The sequence below is a fragment of the Notamacropus eugenii genome, chromosome 3 (assembly GCF_028372415.1).
Source record: "Notamacropus eugenii isolate mMacEug1 chromosome 3, mMacEug1.pri_v2, whole genome shotgun sequence".
In the NCBI taxonomy this organism is placed as follows: domain Eukaryota; kingdom Metazoa; phylum Chordata; class Mammalia; order Diprotodontia; family Macropodidae; genus Notamacropus; species Notamacropus eugenii.
The window spans coordinates 224,491,309-224,507,404 of record NC_092874.1 but is presented as its reverse complement, the minus strand read 5'-3'; positions in this window follow the sequence as shown (position 1 = coordinate 224,507,404).

Below are 16,096 nucleotides of genomic sequence, written 5' to 3'. Positions count from 1 at the left end.
AAGCAAAGCATCTGATTAGAGTGATTAGAGGTCAACCTACTTTGGGATTGGGAAGAAATAAGAGAGGGGGAAAGGGAACAAGAGGAACCAGAATTGATCTTATATGCCAAGCACCATGCTCAGTGATTTATAAATATTATCTCATTTGATATTCACAACCACTTGTGAGAAAGGGGCACAAGTTTGGGGAAGCACATGCACATCTGTGGCTCTGTCTTATGTAGGTCTTATCTGTGAAACCAAGCTGTCCTGATCTTAGGGGACCATCCCTTCTCTCCCTATGCCCTCTGTCTGGGTCCTTTCTCCAAAAACTCTCGTGATAGGTAGGGACAACCCAGATTAACTGGATCTTGTGTTCCTGCTGCTGTTGCCAGGCAACATTGCTTCTGCTAATGCTCTGGATGAAGGTGTCGGTTCTGGTTACAGATTACAAAGCACCATCTGCCCTAAAGGAGCCAATGCTTTTTCAAAGAGCAAGGGTAGGAGAGTTCGCAGACCTAGATCCCTGGTGAGAAGAAACAATAGAAAGACTGGTTCCACACAGGCAACACCCTCCCTCTCAACTCAGGTCTGATTAGAGCAGATCATAGAAGTATAAATTTAGAGTTGAAAGGGATTCTAGAGATCTTCTAATCCAATCCACCTTATCTTGCAGATAAATAAGAAGTAAACTTACTTGTCCAGGGTCACATAGGTAGTAAATATATACCAGAGTCAGAATTCAAATGCTTGTCACCAGTTCCAAATCCAACCCTCTTTCCACTGCCATTATGCTGGGCAAATGGTACAAAGATGACTTGGCACCTTCCCAGCAACCAATCATAGGGGATCTGATTCTTCTTTCTCCTCAACCCCAGCTGTTCTTCTGAAGTACCCCTAACAGAATTGTAAGAACCATCCTCTTTATCCCTATAAGTATGGAAACCCTGAAAAGACCTCTGCCTGCATTGAGAGTTAGGGGATCTGGGTTCAAGTCCTACAAGTGACATTTACTAGCTGTGTAACCCTGAGTAAGTGACCTAACCTTTAAACCTCAATTTCATAATCTCTAAAGTGTGGATAATAATACTCCTGTTACCTATTTTATCTTCACCTGGTTATTATGAAGAATGGCAAATCATTGTAGAATGTGAATTCTCATTATTTTAGTTAATGAATTCCCATAGAAGATAGACACAAAGCTGGGCTGCCTGAGGCCAGAGTGGTCAGATGCCTGTATGGCCTCCAATTCACCAGTCTGCCCAGTCACCATAAAGACTAGCAAACTGGTAGCTATCCTGCAATGACTGGGTTGGGGCTTCAACCCATAGACACCTAAGGAGTCAGGGCTCACAGGGAGTGAGGAGCAGGCACTGCCTGAGGAACCTACCTGATGAAGGCTGAAAGGGGGGGTGAGATACCCACAAAGACTGGGGTACCGGGGGCAGGTTGCCTGGAAGGAATTCCTGGACCCAAGCATTGTTGAGGTCAAGGTAAAGATTTATTATGCTTTTCAGTGGGCAAGAGTTCTTAGGGAACCTGCAGCCTTGAAGGGGAACAGGTAAAGTTTATATAGGATATTCTATAGTATCACTTGTGCCAAATATGCTAACTAGGGGTTTTGGGGTGGGATTAGGGAGTGGTTAAGAAGTGGTCAGTTCTTAAAGGAACATGCACTTTTGGTATCTACTGCACAGGTATTTTACTCAGAGTTCATCAGGAAATAGCCCAAAGAGGGGGGGAGGTAAGGGGGGGGGCTACCTGGAGGTGTGGTTTTAGGCCTGAAACGTCACTAAGTCAACTACTAGTCAGGGTTGGCTGGTCTCATCAATGTCTTGTTACACAAGATGAATGTAAGGGAGTATACGTATATCTAATTCTAGGATACATATGATTGGTCAGTGAGTAGTAAATGTCGTCATGACCCAGTGCACAGCCTGCTGGTTCACACTAATATGTTCTCTAGGTGCAGCTGGCTGCTGTAGCAGGAAGGGAGATAACGGTTGTTGCTGGGGCAGGCTCTCCTTAGACTGGGGAGAAACTGCCTGGGACAGTGTTTCGAGGCTAGGGAGAAATGTGATTTTTAAAGAGAAATGTGATTTTACAATTGGGGCCCAAACACGTGCACCCAAGCACCCCATCACTACCCACTTACAAAAAGGGAAAGCCAAGGATATGGCAGGAGGGATTTGCCTCCTTACCCTCTCCCATCATATCCACACTTAATATATCTGAGGACTCTCCTCTTCCTCCTGAGAATGTATTCTGACCTCCTCCTTTAGCTGCTGTGTCTGTGGAAACAGGACTGCCTGCGTTAGTAATCATCTGTTCGTTGAGATCCCCAGGCACCCCAACCCTGCCTGAGTGTTTATGTGTTGTGCACAGGTGTCCCTGAATGTGTCTATCTGCTTGAGACTTTATGAGTCTGTGAGCCAACAAATGTCTGTGAAATGAGTGTTCTCTCATATGCAGCTTGGTTGTGTGTGTGTGTGTGTGTGTGTGTGTGTGTGCGCGCGTCCTTGTAGACAGATGCCTGTTGCTCCTTTTGGCTCCTGTGGCCCTGGGTGTCAGCAGAAGGCTGGGGAAAGAAGCCAAAGAGGACTTCCCACTGTGCCTAGGGCTATACTGGGGATAGAACCTCAGAGTCCTGCCTGCCTCTTACTCCTCCAGATTGCACACACGTACATACACGTGCACACAAGCACACACAAAAATGCACACACCCCTTGACTGCCACTAGGACATATTCTAAAGGATCAGGAGTTAGGAACCTCTGGTCTGAGTCCTGACTCTGCTACCTACCAACTTGCTGACCTTGGGTAAGTGGTTTAGGAGGCAGTCCTTGGGTGCAGTGGAGGGTTATAGCCTGTCCAGCTTGGAGCCAGAAAGACTTAACTTCAGATCTTGCCTTGGACACTTCCTAGATTTATCATCCTGGGCATCATATCACTTAACTTCTGTTTGCTTCAGTTTCCTCATCTATAAAATGGGGATAATAATAGCACCTACCTCACAGGGTTGTTGGTAAGGATTAACTGAAGTAACAAGTTTTGTGAACCTTAAAGCACCTTAGAAATGCTGGCTATTATTATTTTTACTTAGAACCATAGATATAAAGCAGGACATGACCTTAGAACATATCTGGTCCTACTCCCTCATTTTGCATTCTCTTGACCAATCAGGATGATCTCATACAAAATCCTTCAGGCTCCTGGATATATACAGAAGAAGAAACTGAGGGTCAGAGTTTAAGTGCCTTGTCCAAGGGCTCGAACACAGATCCTGACGCAGGTCTGGGATTCCATCTGGGGTCCTTTGACTCCCTGACAATTGCTGGGGTACCATTGCACATTACTGGCTGTATATCAATTAAATGGAGAGCTTAGACTAAGCAGTTTCTAAAGTCTCTTCAAGCTCTAGGTTCTAGGATGCTAAGACCCAGAAAATCTGAGCTCTCAGGTCTCTACCTGAAGAGCTCCCCAAACATGAGAGATGGCCTTGGTCTCTCCCCCTGACTCTCTTTCTCTGGGGAAGCCTTTGGAGATGCAGAAGGAGCCTGGAGGGGGGGAGGGTAGGAGGCAGCTGCATTTAATCTTGTCCTTGTGAGTACAAGGAGCTGCCTGAGAACTCAGACCATAAATGTCCAGACGAAGAGTCATTTTGGAACCCGCCTGGAACACATGAGAGTGAGGAGGCTCTCACCCTCCTACACCCCCCCCCAAACTGCCTGGGCAATGCCACCTCCCAGGGGAGTGGGGAAACCTGAGATGGGTAACCTCACCTTGGGAACGGCTGGTCGATCAGCTGATACTTCCCAGAGACCATTCATCATATGCCCTGCCCCCATCCCAACTGGAGCTATTTTAAGTCCTGGGTACAGGACAGCTTATGTAACAGGCTGACTTCCCAGGGCACTAGGTGTGGTCCCCGGATGGGAGTGGGGGGTGTGTGGAATGGAGAGTTAGGACCCTCCTAGGAGAGGCCAGGTTCCCCTTCGACTTTCCTTGGTCACCCTGAGCAGTCAACCTAGGGCTCTGGGAGCCTGCTCCCCTGGGCTTCTTGGTCTGGAAAACATTTGGAGCAATGAAAAGAGCAGTGAACATGCAGTAATACAACTCATCTCCCATTGCTGACTCAGTTACTAGCTGTGTGACCTTGGATAAGTCCCTTTCTCTCTTTGGGTCTCAGTTTCCTCATTTGTAAAATGAAGAAGTTAGACAAGATCTAGAGTTCTTAGCTTTTTGTGTCATAGACCTCTTTGGCAGTCAAGTGAAGCCTATAGACCTCTTCCCAGAATAATGTTTTTAAATGCATAATACACACACACACATATATTTCACACATAAACATGTAATACATAATACTGTAAATGAAACTAATTATATTGAAATACAGCCATTTAGAAAAATTTTGTTTTAAGTTCATAGGCTAAGAATTCCTGGAGAAGGTTTCTAAGGACCCTCTGTTCTGTGTTTCTCCTGGCTGGATGAGAGTGTTCTTACCTGGGTCAGCTTAGGGGCTGATTCCAATGAGGTCCTTCTCTGCTGTCTAGTCAACCAAAGACTTAACGTCTGATTTTATAGGGGGAAAACTAAAGCCCCCAAATATGAACTCCTTCATTCATTGCTCTCTATACATTAGGGTAGACATAGCTTTGGGTCTCATTCATTTACCAAACCTCACTAGGGACTGTGGATACAAAAAGTCCCTGCCCTCAGGAACTTTATCTACTACTAGGAAGGAACAAGGTTTTCTCATCTAAGTCACTGAAAAACATAGTCAAGTGATTTTTGAGGGAGAGGAAGATGACTAAAGACAGAAAGGATCAGGTAAGATATTGTGCAGAATATGGCCTGGAAGCCTTGAAGGCAGCCAGGGGATCCTCTGAAGCAGAGGTGAGGAGAGATTGAATGCCAAGCATGGAGGCATGCCAAGCCTGGGGGACAGACTGTGCAAATGAGACTAGAGTCAAGAGAGGGCATGTCATACCCAGGGCACAGCAAGGAGACTTTTTGGCTTTAATACAAAGTGCATGAAGGAGAGAAGGGGGAAATCTGTCTAGAAAGATGATTGAGAAGCAGGTAGTAAAGGGAGACCCAGAGGCACTAAGGAGCCTTTAAAACTTCTTAAGCAAATAACCAAAGGATCACAGCTTTGCTTTTTGGATTTCCCTTTAGCTGGTCTGGGAGACAGTTTGGAGAGAAGAGAGACTTGGAGCCAGGGAGACCAACTCAGAGGCTTCTGCAATAGTCCAGGGGAGAGAAGAGGAGGATAGGAATGGGAACTAGGGTGGTGGCTTGGGTGAGTAGAGAGAAGAGGGAGAAATGTTAGAAATGGTGTGGAAGAAGAACTAAGATTTGGTGACTGACTGCACATAAAGAGTGAAGGAGAAGAATCAGAGATTGAGCTTGTCAAGGTGCTGAACCTAACTGACTGAAAGGATAGATATCCTTAATAGATATGCATGTGTGTTTATCCTTCGTTGCCAAGAAGACCATGCCATCAGAGAAATAATGACATGACTTGCACTTGACTTTGTTTTGAGTGAGGGAGGGCTGTGTAGGTCACCAGCCTCATTTCTCCTCCAGAGCCATCCGAATGCAGTGACCAGATATTCATCAGGATGACTGGAGATGACCCAGGATGAGGTAACTGGGGTTAAGTGACTTGCCCAAGGTCACACAGCTAGTGAGTGCCAAGTGTCTGAGGTGAGATTTGAACTCAGGTCCTCCTGACTCCTGCACTAATGTTCTATCCACTGCATCGCCTAGCTGCCCCTTAATAATAGATATAGGGACATGAGGAAGATGGTGAATTAGAACAGTAACTTACATGTCCATTGCATTCTAAGTTTAAAACTTTTTCTGACACCACTATGAAGTAGATGGTGTAAATACCATTTTACAGACGAGGAAATTGAACTGCAGCAGGGTAGATGTGTTTGTCTAAGGTTATACAGCTAGTATACAGCAGACAGGATTTGAACCTGCCATCCAACCCCAGTGCTAGGGCTTATCTCATTTCCTCATCTACTCATTGACCGTTAGAAACAATTTCCTAGAGAGAGGTTAGTGACCCTACCCTTCCCTAAGGTTAACCTTCCAAGACCCTACTCTGACTTTTTCCTGATTCCTTAGGGGATGTGCTTCCATACTTATCCTTTCTTTCTCCACCAAGTCATAAGACTTCAGAGCTTGAAGTCACCTTCAAGAGCATATAACTCTCTCATTTTAAAGAATAAAGAGAGGGCAGCTAGGTGGCACAGTGGATAGAGTGCCAGCTCTGAAGTCAGGAGAACCTGAGTTCAAACTCAGCCTCAGACACTAGCTGTGTGACCCTGGGCAAGTCACTTAATCCTGACTGCCTCCAAGAAAAAAGAATAAAAGAAACTGAGACCTAAGGAAGGAAAATAACTTGGTTACACATTAAGTTAGTGGAAAAATCAGAACCTAGGTTTCTTGGCTCCCAATACAATGATGGTCACATGTGCAAGAGACACAAAGCACCTCCCATCTCTCCTTTCTTATTCTGTTATATTATTTCTTACTCCTCTGGGAGGGGCAGCATTTGTTAAGAATCTACCATGTGCTAAGTGATTTATAATTATTATCTCATTTATCCCTCACAACCACCCTGGGAGGGAGGTGTTATTATTATCCTCATTTTACAACTGAGAAAACAGAAGCAGGTGTCTGTTAACTTGGCTAGAGTCACACAGCCAGTAAGTGTCTGAGGCAGGATTTGAACTTGGGTCTTCCTGACTTCAGGCCCAGCCACCCTAAACAAATAAACAAAACAAAACCCAAAACAATTTGACCCTGCTATTCTCCTTTAGGTCCCAGCTCATCTCTCATTGCTTTTGCTGTTCAGTTCTTGGGAAGGGTATGTAGACCCTCCCCCTTCACCTGTGCTTCATCCCTTCCTGACTTACTCCCTCATCTGGTGAAACTCCCTCTCTTAAAAGTCACCACTGGTTTTCCTCTTGCCAAATCCTAAACTTGAGGGCTGGAAGGGACCGTAGAGGTCATCTAATCCGAATCCCTTATTTTACAAAGGACCAAACTGAAGTCCAGAGAGGAGAGAAAGTCATCAGTCAGTCCATTCTATTACTTGTTGGGAAACCAAAATCCATCTCCCTATAATTTCTTCCTTTGGGAGAATTTTGCCCTCTGGGGAAAAGCAAGATAAATCTAATTCTTCTTCCATGCCACAGCCTTTCAAATCCATGATATCTTCCCCTTCCCAAGTTTTCTTTTCTTTAAATTAAACCTCTCCCATCCCTGAACACCATATTAGGGTATGCTTGGTGCCATCTCACACAAGCTTTAGAGAGCCTATTGTTAAATTTTCAGCATGAGCTGAAATCACCACGCATTACAAATCAGGGCTTGATTTATTGATTAACTATCTAGATTTAGGAACACAAAAGAGAACATGTTAATAATTCAGATGAAACCAAAAGTGTCCTAAAAAAATCCCCAGAGAGCTGGTTGTTAAACATTTACCACAACATCCCTACAGTAGTACAGAGTAGAACAGGGCTATCATTTCCCTTGCTTTATACTAATATGCCTTAAGACTGAACTAGCTTTTTTGGATGACATGTCACATTCAATTTGTCTCTCCTTAAGTCATCAGGTGTTTTTTCGCAGAAATTGCTGTTTAATTATGGTTCCCTTATGCTAGACTTGTATAGTTGATTCTATTCCATTTAGTAGTTTGAGTACCTATTGTAGACATCAATCAAAGATATACAATAAAAAGTCTTTTTAGATTGGTGGAGAGACTTGATCACATCTCATATAGCTGTATGAAATGAGGTAGGTAGTTTGGGACTCAGAGATTTGATTGTGTGGCAGCTTAGTGGTGAAAACCTCCAGCCAAGTCCCTGAGGAGGAGTCATTTGGAATGGGGGAGGACAGTACTTGAGCCTCTGACTGTTTCTTCCTTCCCTTTACCAAAGGAGGACCTTGTCAACTTCTGAGAGTCAGACGATCTAGACTTTTTCATGAGTTCCTAGCAATATGCTCAGGACAGCAGCAGCGAGATGGTGACAATATCTCCCCACTTTCCTTTGGATTCTGTATGTGCTGGTTAGAAAGGATGCCATATGCTTTGGGGGAGAAATTTATACTCATTGTGCCACCAGAGAATATGTCCATTTCTAAGAGCCATGAAGTCTGGATGACTCATTGATATCAACTGATAATCACAAAGAAAAGTACAATTGTGAAAGCTTATGAGTGGTAGCAATAGAGAGACATGCCTTAACTCTTCAGGGCTGACCTTAGAACCTTGAGGAGAACTACTAGCCAAACTCTGGGAACCTGCCCTATGAATTCAAATGGTGGTTGAGAGAGTAAATCCAGAGCATTTGTTACATATGCAAAGCAATCCCAAGAGGAAGAGAGTGCTAATAACTGGTCAGATGGAGGAAGGAGATGAGGAAAGACCTTTTATAGGAGGTAACATCTGACCTTTAGGAGCTAGGGATTCTAGAAGGCAGAGGTAAGGAGGGAGTTTTTTCTGCACAATTGTATAAACATATGGAGGTGAAAGATGGAATGTCATGGATGGGGAACGGCAGGTACCAAAGTTTGAGTTGAATGTAGAGTGCATAAAAGAGAACAGTATAAAATAAGATTCCAAAGGCAGGTGGGAGTCAGATTTGGGAGGCAGCAGGGAGCAGTACTTTAAATGCCAGGCAGAGGAGGTTGTATTTCACCCCAGAGGCAATAGGGAGCCATTGAAGATTTTTTAGTAGGGAGATGTCATGGTCATATATGTGTTTCAGAAATATCAACTTGGCATCTATGTGGGAAGTGGATTGGAAAAAGAAGAAACTCCAGACAGGGGGATCAATCAAAGGCTACTGGCAAGGGGTGATAAGGGCCTAAGTTCAGGTAGAGACTCTGTGTGTGTGTGTGTGTGTGTGTGTGTGTATGTGTGCAGAGACAACTAATTGGATGTGGTGGTTGAAGGTGAGGGGAAATAAACGATAACTCCAAGGTTTGAACTTGAGTGACTGAAATTTTGGAGAAAGTATAAGGGTTTGAGGATAATCGAGTGAATTCTGTTTTAAATATTTTGACTTTTTGATGTCTCATAGGATTTTTAAAGTCCAGTTGTATGACTTAACATTTATCCTTATCACATTTCATCATAGTATATTTGGCTCATCATTGTAGCCAGAGGAGATCTTTCTGGATCCTGGTTCAATTATACAATGCTACATTAATTGTCCCTCCAAGACATTGATGGAAATGACTCATCTTTTCTCTGTCACTACACAGTAGTCTCTAACTGCACTTTCACACTATATCTTGCCCTGTAGTTTTCTGCCATACTTGATTCTGAGTTCCCTAAGTGGTAGGTAAGGGGGGAAGAGGAAACAAACAGGCATAAAGTACCTACTGTGTACTAAGCACTTTACAAATATTATTGAATTGGATTTTCACAACAACCCTGGGAGGTAAGTGCTATTACTTTATATCTTTCATATATTTTTTTATATCTTTTGTATATTTATTATATATCATAGAGGTTAAGTGACTTGCCTAGGGTCACACAGATAATAAATGTCTGAGGAGAGATTTGAACTCACCTCTTCCTAAAACCAGAGCCAGTGCTCTATTCACTGTGGAGCCTAGCTACCCTGAGAACAAAGACTTTGGCCAATTTTTTGTATCTCCAGATCATGTCTGGTGTGGTGCTAACTACAGTAGCTATTTATTGGGTGTTCAGGGAGAATGAAGATCTCTGGTATGAGGTCTTGCTGAGTCCTTTTCAGGGCTGCTCATCCACCTGTGGTGTCCTCCTGCCATTCAACTATCACCTGTGACTCCAAGAAGCTGTAGAATGTGCAGCAGTCACATCCTGGGAAAATCATTTTGACAGATGGGCTAAACTAGGTTGAGGGTAAGCAATGGACCTCAAACCCGGCTGTGAATTAGTGGGGTATCTGCCCCAAGCATGTAAAGATTTCCCCCTGAATAATGGGCAGATGAAAACAATTTTTCCAATGGCCATGAAGGTGGCTGAAGCAGGCACTGTGGAAAGCTTGATCAGACATCAAAGCCACCAAGACCAGACTTTTACCTTGCTACTAGACTCTGATGACACTGGAGGAGAGAGTGAGGCCGATGACTTTGTGCATCTCTGCCTCACTTAAATCCAATTCTCTTCATGATGTCATTGGTCCTCTTGGAAAATGAAGGACCAATGAAAACAGATACTTAATCTATTTTTGCTTAATGAATGAATGATTGACCATATCCAACATGGCACCAAATTTTGTTGATTCTTCTTTTGGAATATCTCTTATATTACCCTTATCTAATTACCTCACTAGAGCATCATGGCAACAATCTCCTAAATGGTTTATTTGCCTCCTCTTCTCTTTCCAGTCTGTCTCATACATTGTTACCTAATTAAGCACAGGGGTAAGAAATTAGCTGAGTGCGTCCTTGATGTAACATGCAGGAATGAGCAGCCTCCCTGGTTATGCCACTAAATCAACTGTATGATCCTAAGGATAGCCCTTCTCTGGGTCTCATTCTCTGCATCTGTGAAATGATGCGATTGGACCAAATCATCTCTAAAGTTTACCTTCTGGAGCTCATGTTTATTCTCTCATCCTATGAATTCCATGGCTCAAAACCACTGCTCAGGAACTAGGACCACTCCCTGTTACCTTCCCTTTAAACTTCTTTTCTGACCTTCAAGGCGCCAGATTATGCTCTGACCCAGAGCCTCAATAAGATAAATGCGGTGACACATTTGAAAATTATATCCCTTCCTGTCATCACCAACTCTGCCCTGTTATATCCAGTGGGGATTCTGAGTTCTTATGACATCAAAAACAACAGTAAGTCACCATGTTATGGAGTATGAGAGTTTTCTGTCAAAGAATAATATTAAAAATTGTCCTTTGCAGATTTTTGAGGAGCAGGGCGGGGGATGAGGTCTGTAGATGTGGAGTATTGTGTATATTGACAGATTTCGTGTTTGGGTATTGGTCAGTTTTGCTGATTTTTTTCTTCTTCCTTTTTTTGACTTAAAAAATTCTTTGTTATAAGAAATGGTTGTCTGTATGGGGAGAAGGAAGGAGGTATAGGGAGAAATTTAGGCAACGTAAAAATGGCAGTAAACATTTGTAAGTGTCTCTCACTGCCCCTGCTTCACTGCTCCCTAGGGTCAGTCAGCTTGCTCCAGGAGAATATTCAATCCAGAGTCAGGAGACTCTGTAGTCAGTGGGAGTCCTGGCTCCACCCCTTTAATAATAGTACAACTTAACCTCCTCGAGCCTCAGTTTCCTCATATGTGTAGGTTCTGCTTATGTGGCCATGTCTCTCCTTTGCATCCCCCCTGGTTTGTACCTGGAACATTATGCTAGAACCAACCAGAAACAGGGTTGAGAAAAAATATAAAGTGATGGTTCTTTCATTCATTGTCATGCTGAGCAGGATCCTCCCCTCCTTCTTCTCCCTTTTCTGCTCCCTCCTTCTGACTCATCTAGGTGGTCAGAGCCAGAGGAGAAGGTGGAGACCAGACACTAAAGTACCCAGTGAAGATGCTGGGTTAAGGGGCTCTCAGTGGCATAAAACCTTTCCTGACCCTGAATCTTATGATGAACCACTTGCCAAGCCACTTGGGGTATGGTAAGACAGTGGATTTTGCTGCTCTGGGGGTAGATGTGGGGTGCTAAATGAAGAAAATGTTCATTCCCTTGGTAAAAGTAAAAACTCTGAACACTTAAGCAAGTAATGGGGCCATTTCTGTTGCTGGAAAAAGGGGTGGCTAGCCCTTTCCCTGAGGGGTGCATCTCTGCTTGGAGTTTTATTACTGGCACTATTAATTGTGCTTTCTTGTAGTGTCTCAGTAGTGTAGTGGATAGAGCACTGAGCCTAGAGGCAGACCTGAGTTCAAATGTGACCTCAGACACTTACTAGCTCTGTGATTTTGGGCAAGTCACTTAACCTGTGTTTGCCTCCATTTCCTCACCTGTAAAATGAGGATGATAATAATAGCACCTATTTTCCTGGGTGGTTGGAAGGATAAAATGAGATATATGGAAGGTGATTTGCAAACTTTAAAGTGCTGTATAAATATTAGTTATTGTTATTACAGCAAAGGTATTCTAAACTGTAGTGTTATTGAGGTTTCCTTTTGGGCTACACTAAGTAGAGGGCAGAAATAAGAATCTTAATGGATATCAGACACAAACCAGATTTTCTGGGAGATTTTCCTGGAATTTCTGGTGTGGGGGCATAATGGGCCAGATTTACCATTTCTGATGTAGTGTATGTAAATGATAATTGCATTTAAAACCCTAGATCAAGTAAAGACTATTTCACTGTCCAAGGTACCTCCAATCAATTAATTAACATTTGTTAAACACCTACCGTGTGTCAAGAATTGTGCTAAGCACTAGAGACCCAGAAAATGGCAAAAGACAATCCTTGCCCTCAAGAAGGTCAGTCTAATGGAAGAGACAAATATACATAAAGCAAGCTATATACAAGATAAATAGGAAATCAATAACAGAGAGAAGGGCATTAGAATTAAGAGTCATTGGGAAAGGCTTCCTGCTGAAGCCAGGACAGAGACAGAGGATGTCAGTTTAATCAGGGACATCAGTAGTTAGAGCAGAGGAGGGATTGTTGCAGGCACGGAGGATAAACTGAGAAAATGCCCAGAGTTGAAAGATGGAGTGTCTTGTTTGCGAAACAGCCAGGAGACTGGCATCCCTGGATAGAAGAATACATGTCAGAGAGTAATGTGTAAGAAGACTGGAAAGGCAAGAAGGGACATTTGAACACCAAACAGAGGATTTTTTATTTGATCCTGGAAGTGATAGGCAACCACTGGAGTTTATTGAGTAAGGGGATGATTTGGTCAGGCCTGCACTTTAGGAAAATAATTTTAGTAGTGGAATGGAGGATGTATTGGAGTAGGGAGAGACTTGAGGCAGGCAGAGCCACCATCAAGGTATTTCAATAGTCCAAGTGGAAGGCAATGAGGGCCTGCATCTGAATGGCATCAGTATTAGAGGAGAGAAGGAGGCATTCCTCAGAAATGTTATAAAGAGCTATAAAAAATGACAAACAGGAAGACTTCAGAGAGTTCTGGAAGGACCTATATGAACTGATGCTGAGTGAAAGGAGCAGAGCCAGGAGATCATTGTACATAGTAACAAGCCCAGTGTGCAAGGAATTTTTCTGGTAGACTTAGCTCTTCACAGCAATGCAGGGACCTAAAACATTCCCAATGGACTCTTGAGGCAAAATGCCATCCGCATCCAGAGAAAGAACTATGGAATTGGAAAGCAGAATATTTTCTCTTGTGCTGTGTTTTATTTTGTTTGGGTTTTTCTCATGGTTTCTCCCATTCATTTTAATTCTTTCATGCAACATGACTAATGTTGAAAGTGTGTTTAATAAGAATGTGTATGTAGAACCCATATAAGATTGCATGACATTTCAGGGAGGGAATGGGGAGGGAGGGGGAGAAAATCTAAGACTTAATGAAGTGATTGTAGAAAATTGAAAACAAATAAAATTTTAAAATAAATAAATAAATATTTTTAAAATAAGAAATGTTACAAAGGTAAAATTAACAGGTCTTAGCAATGGGTTAAATATGTGGGGTAAGAGATAGTGAAGAGTTCAAGATGACTCTTAGGGTTCAAGCCTATGAGAGATGAGGAGGGTGGTATTATCCTCTACAGTAATAGGGAAAGTAGCAGGTGATGAAGGTTATATTTAATGGAAATATAATATTTAAGTTAATATAAAATATAAGTTAAGGGAAATGTAATGAGTTATGTTTTGGCATTTTGAGTTTAATATATCTACTGGACATCTGCTTCAGAATGTTTGAAAGGCACTTGTAGATGTGAGATTGGAGACCAGCAGAGAGAAGTTGGGGAAGGCTAGGTAGATTTGAGAATTATCAGTGCAGAGATGGTAGTTAAATCCATGGGAGCTGATGAGAGCATGAAGTGAAATAATATGGAGGAAGAAGAGAAGAGGGCCCAGGGACACCTACAGCTAGAGGGCATGATCTAGATCAAAGGATCCAGCAAAGAAGACTGAGAAGAAAAGGTAGTTAGGTAGGACTTTTTTTTTTTTTTGAGTCAGGGTTAAGTGACTTGCCCAGAGACACACAGTTAATAAATGTCTAAAACTGGATTTGAACTTGGGTCCTCCTAGGTAGGAGAACAAGGATAGAGTAGTGCCCCAAAAATCCCCAGAGAAGAGAATATCATGGAGGAGAGGGTGATCAAATGTCAGAGACTGCAGAGAGGTCAAGAAGAATGAGGACTGAGGAAAAGCCATTATTGCATTTGGAAGCAATCACTGGTAACTTTGGAGAGAGCTGTTTCAGTGGAATGAAAAGGTCAGAAGTCAGATTGTAAGGGGTTAAGAAGAGTGAGAGAAAAGAAAACAGAGGCACCTGTTATAGACAACCTTTTCAAGGAGTTTAGTCACAGAGGCTGGAGAATATGTAGGACAACAGTGACTGGGGATGAAGGATCAAGTGAGGCGTTTTTCAGGATGGAGGAAACGCGGCATGTTTGTAGGCAGACAAGGAAAGAATGAAGATTGAGTATCACAAAGGGGCAATCTGCTGGAGGAGATGGGGTGGAATGGGATTGTTTGAGCAGGTTAGAGGAGTTTGCCTGGGTAATGAACAAAGTCACCTCCCCATGTAAGACAGGGTTGGAGGATGACATGGTGGCAAAAGACATCTGAGTGATATGCGATGAGGAAGAGGGGAGAAGAGGAAGCTAATGGCAGATGTCCTCAATTTTTTTCCTGTGGTATATGAGGCAAGATTCCAGCTGAGAGAGTAGAGGAAGGCATCTTCATGGAAGGTTAGAGAAAGGATGAAAAGGTTTGAAAAAAACTGCTGAGAAATGTGGCCACCTTCCACCTGTGGAAGTACCTAAGCAGTCCTACTCTACATGTAGCCACCCCTGGGGACACCCACCCCTCCCGTGGAGAAGGTGCAGTAAGCTCAATGCCCTACCATCACATCTGTCAAGCAGGGGTCATAACATTTGCATCACCTGTCTCTAAGGTTGAGAAGAAGGGCCTTTGTTCATGCTAAAGGGCTAGAGAGGTGTGTGTTGCTGCTGTTATCTGACCCCAAACCTCTCTGCCTTTATCTCATATTACTCCCACACATCATCATAAGGAAGGGGAAGAGAAGGAAAAGGCAACGATGACAATGACTAGGTCTAGCTTTATATAGCGATTTAGGACTTCCTTTAAACTTGTCTTCTGTAGCACAGATTTGATGATGTCACCCCTTCCTACCATCACTCTATAAACTCTAATGGCTCTTTATGTGCATTTTTGATCCCCTGTATTCCAATTGGACTGTCAGTCAATCAGTAAATATTTATTAAGGTCCTACTATGTGCCAGAGCTTGCTAAGTGCTGAGGGTACAAAAAAAGACAAAAGCTAATCCTTGTTCTAAAAGAGCTGACAGTCTAATGGGAAGACAACATGCAAATAGTTATGTTGTACAGACAAACTAAATATAGGATAAATTGAGGGTAATCTCCGAGGGAAAGCATGAACATTGAGGTGATGGATCAAGATGGGCTTCTTGGAGAAGGTGGAATGCGAGCTGACACTTGAAAGAAGCCAGGGAAGCCAGAAGGATAAGATGGGGGGGCTGGGAGAACAGTCGGTGAAAATGCCTGGAGTTGAAGGATGGAGTGTCTTGTTCAAAGAACAGCAAGGAGGCCAGATTGGATCGCAGAGTAACTAGTAGGGTATAAGATATAAAGAGAGACTGGAAAATATGAAGGGGTCAGGTTAGAAAGGCTTTAAAAGCCAAACAGAGTAAAACCTTCTTTTAAAAAATTTTGTTTATTTCTTATGTTTTTTTTTATTTGATCCTGGAGCCATTGGAGTTTATAGAATGGTGGTAGGATGGGGTTCCATGATCAGATTTGTGCTATAAGAAGATAAATTTAATAGCAGAGTGGAGGATGGATTGTAGTGTGGAGAGACTGGAGGTAGAGAGACCAACCAGCAGGCTCTTGCAGTGGTCCAGGTCCAGTGATGGGGCTTTGCACTAAGGTGGTGGCAGTGTTGGAGG